General features: G+C 41.8%; 1 pseudogene; it reads right to left on the bottom strand.

The window, feature by feature from the left end:
• Nucleotides 1-1957: 1957 nt before the first annotated feature.
• Nucleotides 1958-10602, bottom strand: LOC147607796 (ABC transporter C family member 5-like; annotated as a pseudogene).
• Between the last annotated feature and the right edge of the window lie 3816 nt (nucleotides 10603-14418).

The following is a 14418-nucleotide window of genomic DNA, read 5'->3' as shown; positions in this document are numbered from 1 at the left end:
ATTTTCAATAGAAATTAAACAAAAAAAAGTTTGGGGTCCTATACGTATGGGTTTTCTATTTGTTTTCAACTCTTTCTAATCTCTTTAAATCTACATGTAACATCAAGTTTGGACATGAATTATCTAAGAGGGGCCAATGGTGATTTTGTAGCCTAGTGCTGGAGTTTAAGAGGTGTAATGCTAGCCTAAAATTTGAAGGCAGCAGAGCAGAGGGCATTTTCCCTTCTCAAGCCTTCTCTCAAAGGCCTTTCCAAAAATTGCGCATCAAAATATGGCCACCATTTAAGATGGAGTGTAAGGGGAAACAAAGAGTGGGAGTGAGAGCAAGAGTGAGGAGGGTAGAGGATTGGGAGTGTAGGGTTGAGGGAAAGGTGGGAGGGTTAGGGATCGGGGTGATAGGGGAGAGATGGCAAAGAGAGAGAGAGAGAGAGAGAGGAAGGGAGCAAGGAGAGAGGCAAGAGGAGAGAGAAAGGCATAGATTGACATTTTGTAGGAGAGGGGCAAAAGAAAGAAGGGGCAAAAGAAAGAAGGCATAGATTGACATTTTGTAGGAGAGGGGCAAAAGAAAGAAGGGGGTAGCTCCTTAGGGTGAGAAATGGGCATCAACAAATTAAAGCCCAAGAGAGACGGGGTAGCTAGCCTTAGGGTATGGCTTTAGTTCATTAATGCCACATCAGTGGACTTAATAGATTAAAGCCTTGCTGATGTGGTGCACTAATAAACCAAAGCCTAAGCAACCAAGAGCAATGAGGGTTATGGGATGCAAAGGTTGAAGAATATAGTCAGTGTGGTCATCATTTTAAGTTATTCTATGAAATGCATCAACACAGACTCACTTTGTTAAGGAGAACATTTTTGACTTCCCGTTTGGTTTCTAAAGGCTCTTGGACTTTCACATCTCTTATGCATGTCAATTTTTTTTTCTTTTTAGAGCACTCCACATTTTGCACGCGTGATGCTAAAGGGTCTCTTAACGTTTCCAGCAACCATCTTCTCATAATATCATCATGTACCAACTTCTTTTAAGGTACCAACTTACATGAAAATGGATGATAGTCTACTCAACACTTTTTAAAAATTCAATGAAAACCTTGTAGTCATTCTCATCGAGTTGGTAACAGTTGTTACATTATATGTCAAGTGTGCTAATGCAATAACACTCTCAATCTCCACCATATTCAAGTCGGTCACATCATATGTAAACATTCGGGATCCATTCACATTTTGATACCAACCAATTCCAAACACTAAGTCCTATCTATAAGAGGATGCCCATTTTACGAGCAACTACCGAACGAGCAACTACGAACGAGCCAAGCCCTACCTTGAGCAAGTGCGAAAGGAAAACTATGCATGTCACCACATTATTGTTCTTCACTCTTCTGTATTATTAGATAGTCAAAGAAGCATTAAAAGAGACATTCCCACATGTTAAAGTGCTAGACAAGTGAAGTTTGAACCAAATTCCAAAAGAAAGATTTCAATATTTTTAACACTCTTTAAAGCAGATTTTATCTTTGTGGTCTTTTTCGTCCCAATCTTCTCACACATGAGCATTGTTAGATTGTCTATGTGCCCCAAGCAAAGAAAAAGACACTTGCCCCCCCCAGGAAAGAATCCACCAAGGAAAGAACACAGGAGGTATTATGTCATAGCATGTTTACCAAAAATTCATAATTATATTTTTTCCTACAAAAAGAAGCAGCCATTTTGCTTTACATACGATAAAGTCACAACCCTAGATAGCAAACAATACCAACCAAAATATATGCTACACGTGTGTGCGCATTTACCAAGTTGTGTGTACATGTGTGTGTGTGTGTGTACACACACACACACACACAACTTGGTAAATGCGCACATGTGTGTAGCAGTTTCTTTTTTTCTTTTTCTTTTTGGGTAAGGAGGAGGAGAGTATATATACTCATGTATGCAGGCAAATAGCTCAATTGTCCAGCTAGCTCTTTACCTTAAAAAGATCACTTCTAGTGTAAGCATCAACTGCACTAAATGGGTCCTCAAGAAGATAGATATTTGCATCTTTGTATAGAGCCCGTGCAAGTTTAATCCATCGTTTCGGACCACCACTAAGGTTAATACTCCTTTCACCAATGATTGTCTAATCTCCATGGGAAAACACGGTCAAGTCCTTCTTTAGTGCACATAATTGGAGTATGACCTTATACTTTTTTTTTTGTCCATGGGACTCCCAAACAAAATGTTTTCTTCTATGTTGCGAGTCTCAATCCATGCTGCGAGACATAGGCTTTTTGTCCACAAACGTTCACTTGAAGAGTTGAGTCATAAAAGTCACTTTATATGCTAAACCAATACAACCTAAGTAGAATATCAGAGTGGGCATTTCAAAAGATAGGTCCCAGTTGAGCACACCATCTTTGATTTCAACTGCCATGTTTGAGGCACCCTTGTGAACCTTAAGAAGAACTGCATCCTTTGGCAGCTCCTCCTCTTCCAGGAAACTTGAGACTCGGTCCCAAGGAGACTTTCATTTGGGCAATCATAGCCATGAGATCAAGAAAGTTCCGCAACAAAGACTCTTTCAGAATGCAAAATGTGGCTATGCCAAAGGCAATCACAGACACAAAAATTGGCACCCCCCAGAATATGAACGTGACTACTGCCTGTGCAAAGAGATCTTTCCGCAACCATCCGTATTCTTCTTCTATCAAACTTTCTAGCTTAGCCCAGTATCCTCCCATGCTTGCAGTTTCCTGAAGTGGTCCGCATCATGCGCTTATCTTTTTCGTTGTCATAAAGTGATCCTAATAATTCTCCTGCAGCTTGGCCAAGGGAATGTTGTCAATAATAGAGATAATTTTTGTAGCCAAAGTTGCAATGAAGGCCACCCCGACACTTCTGTACAAAATCCCAAGTGCCAACATAATTTGCAAAGGCAAAACCTAGCTATCATGCAAATACTAAGAAAAGTCCCCAATTCTCTGCACATCCATAGACATGTAATTCATGATCTCCCCACCACTGAGGCTTTTCGGGGCTTGACTTAAAAGGCGGAGCCCCTTGCGGTACACAAAGGCTGTCAAAGCAACCCGAAAATGCATCCCTAGTAGATTAATCCCCATGTACCACTAACGATGTGTGTAAGATTCCTCCCTCCAGCTTTTGATGATGTAAAGATGTAAGAACCTCCCCTTTAGTCTGTTGTAATCATCCCCTCCCCTTCAGAATGGAAAAAGATCTTGTTTGACCCTGTTTTGGTCTAGAGAGGGAGAAAATATTCTAGAGAATAATTTTGAGATATTTTTGGATACAAAGTTACCCTTTTATTTTAAGATGAATTCCCCTAAAAATAGAAGTTTAAAAAGATTTTTCCAATGTGCATTAGATATTAATTGAATATGTGCACTACTGGACACCTTAGCCTAGGGGTACCTATTTTCAGAAAATTATGGATTAAGGTCCAAAGAGTGTTCTAATGGGCCTATAGGATTAATCCAAGTGTTTGAATAATAAAAATGCCAGAAAAAAAGAAAATCCACCAAAAATGAATAAATTTTCACAGAAGATGAAGAGTTGACTAGTACTGGTACTTAAAGTAGTATAAAAATGTGAATTTTGACACCTCAGGAGAGAGAGAACCCCTCAACAAAAAGGCACCTAGAAATAACATCAAGGAGGTCATTTTTTATTCAAAAAAATCATAAAGTGGCTAGATATTTTATCTCTCATCTCTTCTCTTTCAAACTAGATCAAAAAGTGGACAAATTAGTCTAAAACTTGTCCAAATTGGATCAAAATGAAGCTGGAACCCTCTGGATCCTAGTTGGACTTGGTTGGTGACTCCATCATCTATAAAAAGAGCCCCACTCCTTTGTATTTTCATCTTAGTGTATTTACATGCTAGTGTAAGTTTGATTTTAGTGTAATTCCATCATCCCTCTACCTTGCCTCTCCATTGTGAAGCTTTGGTGCTTCACTAAACCTCTTCTTCTCTTGGAGATTGCCCTCTTCTCTTGGTGGCCAAGCCTCTTCTTTGAGGGCTACACATCTCCTTAAAGAATCAAGCTAAAAACCAAGGGTAAGCCTAAACAATGATGTTTACTCTCTTCTTTGGATGGTAATATTCTTCCCAACCTCTCTACATGCTTGGGAAGCTTTCTATTTCATGGTTTCTTCTTAGAACCATGGCCTTATTGATTTATGTTGTTTAAATGAAGTAATGTTAATCTCCTATGCTACTTAAATGTATTGTTTTTTAATCTATAATCTCTCTTTTTGAAAGAATACTCACTTTTACGGGTTAAATCATTCTTGGGAGGATAAATCTTAGTTCTTATCTCATTTTCTTAGCAAAACTCTAAAGCTAACAAGCTAGAGATGAAGATTAAACATTTTTATGATTATTAATCTACTTAGAATGAGGTTAATTCATTGAAGTTTGTTTTTATGATAAGAAATCTTATATTTGTTCATTTTATGATGAAAGAGAGCTTATGATAACATTCATATATTTATTTTCATTTGGAAATTATAATTAGATATTTTTTAAATAACAAGATGCTTAGATGCAATTATGCTTATATTTATGCATAAAATAAATTTTATGCTAAAAGTGGAATTTTGAGCATTCTTATTTCATAGAAAATGCGGGGAAACTATGGCAAAAAATTTCTCATTAGAAAATGAATTTGAATTTATGCATAATAAATTTTATGCCAAAAGTGGAGTTTTGAGCATTATTAATTTTAGAAATCATAGTTCTTCTCTCATTTTCAAATGGGATTATGAATATAATTCACTTAAATAAAAATGAATTAGAATGTGTGCATAAGTATTTTATGCTAAAAGAGAGATTTTCATGATATTTTATTTTGGAAAATAGAGAAAAGAATGTGAAAATATTCATAGGGGTGCATCGAGAAAACATGGATAAAATTTTAATCAGAAAGAGGACTCACGGACATAATTAACTTTTGGAATTATGAAGTATACGGCTAGATTCTCAAGAAATAGAATCTTAAATACATTCTACAGGAAAAGGATTTCCCAGAAAAAAAGACCAGAAACATCCTTAGTTGGATGAACGTAAATACTTATGTGACTGACTTATTCCTAGAGTCCCTGGAAAAGGATTCTCGAATTCTTGAAAGGATTGAGGATTCGAAGGTGAATGGGAATTTAGACTTAATTGAATTGAGTCAAGAAAAAGTTGTCTTTAACTAAGCCAAGTAATGGCCGAGACTTAGAAAGTTTTATCGATATGTAAAGTAGAATAAATGTACTCTTAACCTAGTTGATTATGGAACAAACATTCTGATAACTAGATCAAGGAAAGTTGATAATCAAACCTGATTATGGAACAAAAATTCTGATACTAGATCAAGGAAAGTTGATAATCAAACCTGATTCGCTCAAAGCGAAAAGAGACCATCTTTTTTGTTAAGATTGGAATGATGTGAATGAATGTGGAAATGATGTGAGATGATGTGGAATGATGTGGGATGATGTGAATGAATGTGGAAATGATGTGGGATGATGTGAATGATGTGAATGAATGTGGGATGATGTGAATGAATGTGGAATGATGTGAGATGATGTGAATGAATGTGGAATGATGTGAATGAATGTGGAATATTGTGAGATGATGTGAATGAACGTGGAAATGACATGGGATGATGTGAATTGATGTGGAAAAGTGTGGAATAATGAGAAATGACGTGAAATGATCAGAAATGATGTGGAATGATGAGAATGATGATGAATGATGTGAAATGATGAGGAATGATGTGAAATGATGAGGAATGATGTGGAATAATGTGGAAAGATGGGAATTTTACTTGGAAGCTATATTTGCATGTGAAACCTGTTTTTTTAAAAGATTGTTTTACGTCAAGAATGTTGGGGGAAGCATTTTGACTATCTTATGGAATAAGGTCATGGGGACCTAAGTGGAAAACATTGCAAACATCTGTGGAGAGTCAAAGAAGGACGTCTCACGTGGCAAGGTCGGCCAAGGTCTTGATGATTGACCAGCCTCGGTTCGGTTAAAATGGTGAGCTTTTGGTACAGTGGATGAGGGGCCAAGGAAACGGCCTATGAGTGGAGTGGTAGGTCACCTGCAAAGGAGTGGTAGGTCACCTGTGAAGGAGTGGTAGGTCACCTGCTGCAAGAAGCCTAGAGGGTGGTGACCATAAGGTGCTCGAGCTCTGGGTCACCCAGGATACCCATACGTGCATCGAGGAAGAAATGGAGCATTGAGTTGGAGTTTTCTAAACACGGGCATGGATCTGGTTGGTTGACCTTGCTAGTCTTAACGGATGAGTCCTTGGTAACTGGATCTCATTGGTTGATCTAGCTGATCTTCAACGGAGAGTCCATATGGATTTTATAAGATTATACTCATGGGTACTATGCGCTAGGAACTATTGAAAAGGCCCGTGAGTGAAGTACTAGGTGAGCCTAGAGGGACTGACCAGGTGGTGAGCATTCTGGTTGTTGCCCATGATGCCATAGGTATGCTGAGGAAGGAATGACCGGAATTTGGATTTTATGGTTGGAAAGTGGAGATGGTAATCTTCTTCCCAACCTCACTACATGCTTGGGAAGCATTCTAATTCATGGTTTCTTCTTAAAACCATGCCCTTATTTATTTATGTTGTTTAAATGAAGTAATAATAATCTAAATGTATTGTTTTTTATTTGTAATCTCTCTTTTTGAAAGAATACTCACTTTTATGGTTAAATCCTTCTTGGAAGGATAAATCTTTAGTTCTAATCTCATTTTCTTACCAAAACTCTAAACCTAACAAGCTAGAGATGAAGATTAAACATTTTTATGATTATTAACCTACTTAGAATGAGATTACTTCATTTAAGCTTGTTTTTACAATAAGAAATCTTGTATTTATTCATTTTATGATGAAAGAGAGCTTATGATAACATTCATATATTTATTTGCATTTGAAAATTATAATTTAAAATTTTTCAAATAACAAGATGCTTAGATACAATTATGCTTATATTTATGCATAAAATAAATTTTATGCTAAAAGTGGAATTTTGAGAATTCTCATTTCATAGAAAATGTGGGGAAACTATGGCAAAAAATTTATCATTAGAAAATAAATTTAAATTTTTGCATAATAAGTTTTATGCCAAAAGTGGAGTATTGAGCATTATTCATTTTAGAAATTACGAGAATGTTATGTACAATTCTTCTCTAATTTTTAAATGAGATTATGAATATAATTCATTTAGATAAAATTGAATTAGAATGTGTGCATAAATATTTTATGCTAAAAGAGGGATTTTCGTGATATTTTATTTTGGAAAATAGAGAAAAGAATGTGAAAATATTCATAGGGGTGCATCGAGAAAACATGGATAAAATTTTAATCAAAAAGTGGAATCACGAATATAATTAACTTTTGGAATTATGAAGTATACATCTAGATTCTCAAGAAATAGAATCTTAAATACATTTTGAATGTTGTGTACGAGGGCCTCGTACAGGCCATTTTTGCACCTCTTTAGCTCTCCTTTCTTGTGTGGCACATTGTCTTGTGGTGGTACGTGGAGCTGGTGGTTTGTAGCCCCACTCTAGGCAATAATGCTGCAGAATAAGCCAACCCTCTTGGCCAATCAATCCTCCTAGTGCAAGACCCCTTTCCATAGTGCTAGGTTGAGTCAACCTCAAGCTGCCCCAACATTCAAACAATCATCTATTGAGGACATTGATGATCACATCCGATGGTTTATCTCCATGCAGCAAGAGTCGTAGCCTTAAGCGGGAGGATGGTGTGAGGTGAAAAAAAGAAAAAAGAACCACGCCTCTATAGCCCTTCACCTCCCAAACTTGGAAAAGAACAACACAACGGAGGCACCACCAGCAGCCACCGGCTGGAATACTTCTCGCGATTCACCACCCACCCACACAGAAAGACAGCACAAAACAGGGGCACCATAGACAAGGTAAACACCTAGCAATATATTTCCAATCACTTCATACAAGCTTTTCCCGACACAGAAGTCTTACTCACACAACCATACAAACACTCTTGGATTTACTGCCAAGGGAATTCCACCACGGCCACACCACCTCAGGAATTATGACCTTGCGTCTGACGACCAAGCCTTTGCAAACCACAAACACATCAACACTCTGACTTGTCACTGTCGAGGATACACCACATCCTCAATCACCGCGAACCTCTCGCCTGCGTGCTGTGCCAACCACACCAGAAAGAACCCGGCCACTTCTCTCTTCAGAGGGCATCCCACCAGCTAACCCTCAACTCTCTCTGCAGCCCATCACTTCTGTGTGTGTCGCCAGCAGCTACCCAAACATCTCTCTCTCTCTCTCTCTCTCTCTGTGCTGATCCTCTGCCAGCCTCACAACGAACACTTCCTCTGCCACCACAGACAGCTTCTCTGCACTGCTACCGGCCCCACCAGCCAAGCAGCAACACCTCTCCTAACCTCTGCTTCACTCGGCACCCGCTCACGCTGTCCACTGTCGGCTTCACCTACGTGGTCCACACCAGCCTACGCTTTGCCAGCCTGTCACCTTGATGCCACCCTTGTCTTGCTTCCACACTTGCAGACAACCATCACCTCGAGAGCCACCAGCAGCTGCTCAACCACACTCTAGCATCTGGCGCCCTCTTGCGCTAGTCAGCTGCTGCTGCTGTGCTACCTGCTCTCCACTCTGTCCCCGCAGTATCACGAGCCACCACTTCTCGCACCCAAGGCGGCTCCCCTCGACTGTTCGCTACCAGCCACCGTAGCCTCTGTTGGCAGCTGCACCCTCTGTACGATCACTCCTGCGCTTTTAGCTGCACACGCCCGAACTGTTCTTCGCTTGCAGCTCTCTAAGCGCCACAAACCTCTCGCTAGCGTCTGTCTCTGCAGAGTGACCAGGGTGACTCTCGAGACAACACGACCAAGGCGGCCCTTCTCTACATATGCCTGCAGGGCTGCGCCCGAGAGCCCAAAAACAAACAAGGCGGCTACTTCCCTTTATCTGCAGCAGCTGCGCATCACCCGCCGACTCGCCCACTCTCCAGCTTTTCGCGATCCTTCCTTCACATGCTGGCCAACGTTGGCAAAAATGTAAACATCCATGTGGCCTTTGCTTTATTGGCCACGTTAATTATTATTTTTCTTCTAAGGCCTAGAAGATGGCCATCATCACTCTTTTTCACACCAAAGCTCAAAGCTACATCCCTTTCACCTTTAATTGCCCAAATGCTTTCATATATACTTTCAAATGCAATCTTCCAGTGTCCAATTATACTGGATGCGCACACATCAAAGCTGCCGAACGGCTGATACCACCTGCACAGCAGACTACGTTCCAGACATGCCTGCACAAGCCCAAAACAAAACCATTCACCCTGTACACTTTCCAGTGCATTCCCAAACAAATCCTTCACACATGCCATGCATCCATATGTACATAGGCCCAAAACATCTTTCAGAAAAATGCTTGACAAATGGCTTCTTGGTCCTCTTTCTGTCCACTCTATAAGGCCCTGTTGTTGTTGACTAAGTGATTCAATCAATTTCTAGTTGACCACTTTGTAGACTAGACCACTCTAAGAACACCTTCCTTCGCAGCATCCAACCTAGTAACTATGAGGACCTCACTATCCAAGAGCTAGGGAAGCTACAACTACTGCCAAGGAAGAGGGTGTTGGAGCTCATAACATAGACACAGCGTTGGTGGCCCACCTTTCGACTTACACTGGTGATTTCATGATGTGTGAGTAGGTGACATATGTCTTACATAGGTCAACCCAATAGAAGATCCAAGAGAGTCAGCCCATACCAACTACATTGTTATAATTTCACAAACTAGCCTCCCAACTTGAGAATGCACGACTAATCTTTGAAAATGTTGTGGGTTCTATAAGTCCAATAATGACATAATTGGATGACCCCCTGGCTCCAGAGCTGAAGTGAGCTAGAGGAACTCAAATTGAGGTAGAAACCTCCGAGTGAGGAAAGTACCTTTCTCCAACTCAAAAGGGAGATTAAAGAACTGAAGACTCAGTAAGAAGCAAAAAAGGACCTGTGGTGTGCTATATTTCAGTCACTTAGACATACCATTCGAGAAAGCCCAAAGAGGAGGTTCTACAACTTTTGTGAAAAAGGCATACATGATGAAAGGGATTGCTACTACCTCAAGGGGTTCAATTAGCTTCATTAGGTAGTAGCAAACTTCTCAATACACCTCAATAGCCTCCAACTTTGCTCATTATACCACAGCTACCCTGGCTATTCCACACACCTTCCCCTTTTGCTACATTGCTCACTCCTCAAGTGAACTACCTTCCCCCACTCATATCCAATCCTCCTGCACACCATAGCCACCATGGAGCAACCCCCATGAACCATCCTCCTCACCCTCCCCAACCCCAGAATAATCGAACCATCCTCTACCTACAAATGTGGGGAATATGGTCACTACCAAAGCTGCTACCCCCTTCTTTAAGGTGATTTTCCCTACAAGCATTGCCCTAACTCAAAAGATCAGTATACCCAGGATTTCCCCCACCAACGAGCATCCACTTCCTCTGACTTCACATTTCCACTTCCAACCGCATACCTCGTCTTTGTCATACATTCCCCATCCGCTTTCTCACCTTCCTCTCCCACCCTTGGTCTGTCCGTCACACCAATAAAAATTCATGAGGACCCACCATCCACCCATCATGGTCACTGGATCACAAAGGAAGGCTATGCCTACTACAAATCAACAAGAGGAGGAGCATGCTGATAACACTCTCCCACTTCCCCAAATAGTCATCAATCAATCCTTCTTTACAAGCATTCAAGGACCTCCACAACCTACCCTCTATGTCAGACAAACAACCTACCCCTCTCTTTTGCTTTCCAGAGAACCACTTCTGCCTTTCTCCGTAGAGGATCTCCTCAAGAAAAACACAATGTCACTAAACCTCTTCGATCTTATTTGGATTAGCCCCAGTTTCCGCCAAGGTTTCAGTGCCCTTCTAGAGTAGCTCCATGATATGCCAACCACTTCTAGTGGTGGTGGACTGTATGGTGGGTTCCGCTTCCTTTAGGCTTCGCTGGTTACACAAGTATCAGCCAAGCCAATCCCTCCCTTACTAACTACCAAAGCCCCCACCTTTTTGTGGAAATTCATGGTACTAAACTTTCTGGGGCAATAGCTGAGAGCAGCTCTGGGGTGAACCTTATGTCTAAATTCACACTCCATGCCTTAGGTCTCAAGGAGCTAACTTCTGTGTTTGGAGGCTACCCAATGGGAGGTGACCCCCATCAGCCTAGTAGAAGGTGTCATTGTCATTTTATCCAAGGGATTCCGTTCTGTCTAGACTTTGTGGTGATTTGACTTCCTGAAGTGAGACGTGCTTATTCCTTACTCATTGGTTATCCTTGGCTTTAGAGTAAGGGTGTTCTCCACGATTGGGGTTCTAACCAATTATGGATTCCTCAATAGCAAGGGCCACAGGAGCTAAAACTAGAAGAAGGCTTGGATCAAGGCATCCGGGGTGCCATAGTAGCTCCCACAGCTTTTGCAATTCCTTCTCCTCTGACATCCTGGCTCAACCATGATGAAGGAATTATTCCCCATAACGATGAATTAGAACTTCTCAACTGGCTTAGGTAGCCCAAAAGGCTTGATATCATACATGGTGGAAATCACATAGGTATCAACCAAATCCAGAACTATGAAGCCATAGGCCTCAGAGAACTAGTCTCAAGGGTTTCCACAGAGGGCACAAAATGGTAAAATCTCTCTCCCACAAGGCTAACAAGCCCCCAAACACCAATCCAACTACTACCCCTGCTAGCTCTAGAGCAGCAAGTAGGGAGACCCACCAAAGGGGTCTAAGGGCACTCCACCTTTCTCTCCCACCACAAGGCTAACAAGCCCCCAAACACCAATCCAACTACTACCCCTGCTGGCTCCAAGGCAGCAAGTAGGGAGACCCACCAAAGGTGTCTAAGGGCACTCCACCTTTCTCCATGGGGGAGTGTTCTAAGTCTTGGATGGAAGACCATTACGGCACATTCCCAATCTACTGCAACTCTAATCTAGCATGTGTGGTGTGATTCTGGTTAGGGTTTGGGAGTGCTAATCACTTGTTCCCTCTTGCTTCCTCTCTCTCTCTCTCTCTCTCTCTCTCTCTCTCTCTCTCTCTCTCTCTCGTGATTAGGCTAACCAACACAATCTTCTTCCACAGAGATCCCCCACGATCTTCATGAGAGATCTTTCATCACCTGTTAGATTAGAGCAACTGCCTTGGTGTGACGACAAGTGCGGGTGAGGAGTAGCCATGGTCGAGCACTTGAGCCATGCTCGAGCTCGACAGATAGGCAACTTCCCATGACACAGTTAGGGTAGGGTTTCCTTAACAACTTTTATAGATGATTTTTCTAATTTCACAGGCACCCATCTTGTGTCCAAGCTAGAGGCCTTTTCTGAACACCTTTCTCAATTAGCTTAGTTTTTCACCAAAATTAATGTCGATCCTCTAGAATCTGCCTCAACCCTTTCAAGTGTCATTTCTTAGTGTTCTAGGACACCCTCCTTGGACACATTATCTCTTCCAAGGGCTTGGCTCCCAATCTAGATAAAATCATTTCCATCCTCTGCCTTCCTCCTCCAATTAGCTCCAAAGGCACCCAAGACTTCGTCTCGTGGACACATAGGCTATCATCGTCATTTCATTGACATGTATGCCAATGTGGCCCTTCCACCCACCACTGATTGGCCGTGACCAATTCTAATTCTTGACACAAAGAATAGACTACTGTTGAATTGGCATAGTTTTCCCTTAACCGAAATCATCAAGAATCTAGTTGGAAGCTCGGTCAAATGATGGGTAGATTACCCTGATGAGAGATCAATGATTCTCATTAAGAAAATCTAGATTCAGGGAAAAGGGTTTTGTGGAGCCAATCTCGAACTGGGAATTCTACTTGCATAGAACCTCTGTTTTCTTTTAAAGGACTGTTTAATGCCTAAGAAGAGACTCGTTTTGCAGCAGCTGGCGTAGTCTCATCGAGGGACGTCACTCATAGAGCGAAGAATCTACTGAGGTCTTGACCAGCCTTGATATAGTTAAAATGGTGGGCTTCCGGTTACGATGGATGGGCAAGGACCGACGAAGCGATCCCTGAGTGAACTGCTAGGACACCTAAATAGGATTTTAAAAGATTCTGACCAGGTGATACATGGTCTCGCGGTGCTACTTGAAAAGATGCAGGGGGGAAGAGAGCTTGAGCTCTTGCAAGCACACACACACACTCACAAAACCCTAATAGAGAACACACAAGGTGAGAGGCTGAAAATCTTCTTCTTCTCTACTCAACACTCAACACACCATATACAAGAATAAGAGTACACATAATATGAAAGGTACTCAACCAATACATACACGGGTTCTCTATAGTGTGAACTCGACTAAATGAGCTGGCACTATAACTATGCCAGTCTCTAGAATGGCTGTCACATAGCCTGTCATCCCACTGGCTGTATATCACCCAAGATCTCGCCAACCATGCCAGTGGTGTAAGTGTGGGGCCTATCCCCCAGGCGGGTCATCAGTGGCCACCGCCTCACTAGACGAGCTCGATATCTCAACACTCCCCCTCGAGCTCAACTCCATCTCATGTACACCAAGCAAAGCCCTGAATCTGCGGAGCTTCTCTGTACCCAATGCTTTGGTGAAGATGTCAGCTACCTGATCCTCTGTGAGTGCTAACATAGACAAGGTCAAGGTCTCCTGCCAAGACCTTCTCTCTGACGAAGTGGTAGTGGACCTCTATGTGCTTGGTACGAGCATGAAAGACTGGGTTCCTGGCCAACTGTATACTGCTAATGTTGTCACAGAAAATGACAACTTGTCTATCCACTGATAGACCCAAATCTGCAAGTAGCTTTCTCAACCAAGCTACCTCACATGCTGCCATAGCAGCTCCTCTGTACTCGACCTCTGTACTCGATAGAGCAACCGTAGGCTGCTTCTTGCTGCTCCAAGTCACAGCAGCACTCCCCAAAGAAAACATGAATCCACTGGTAGATCTTCTATCTGAGATACTACCAGCCCAATCAGCATCTGTGTACCCATGTACACATATCTCTATCCCAGTCTCATAGAATAGTCCACAATGCAAAGTAGACTTCACATACCTCAGTATGCGTCTCACTGCATCCAAATGCAGTTTTCGTGGAACCTGCATAAACTGACTCACCAACCCAACAGCATAGCTCAAATCTGGTCTGGTGATCGTCATGTAGATCAAACTTCCTACTATGCTCCTGTACATAGTAGGATCCTCCAAGATCTCTCCTGAATCTGCACTCAACTTGCCATTCTGATCCAATGGCACAGAAATAGGCTTACAGCCTGTCCTACCATACTTGGACAACATGTCCAAGCCATA

The sequence above is a fragment of the Cibotium barometz genome, chromosome 54, assembly GCF_041138505.1.
Source record: "Cibotium barometz isolate CiBa-2024 chromosome 54, ASM4113850v1, whole genome shotgun sequence".
In the NCBI taxonomy this organism is placed as follows: Eukaryota; Viridiplantae; Streptophyta; class Polypodiopsida; order Cyatheales; family Cibotiaceae; genus Cibotium; species Cibotium barometz.
This window is presented reverse-complemented; position numbering and strand designations above follow the sequence as displayed.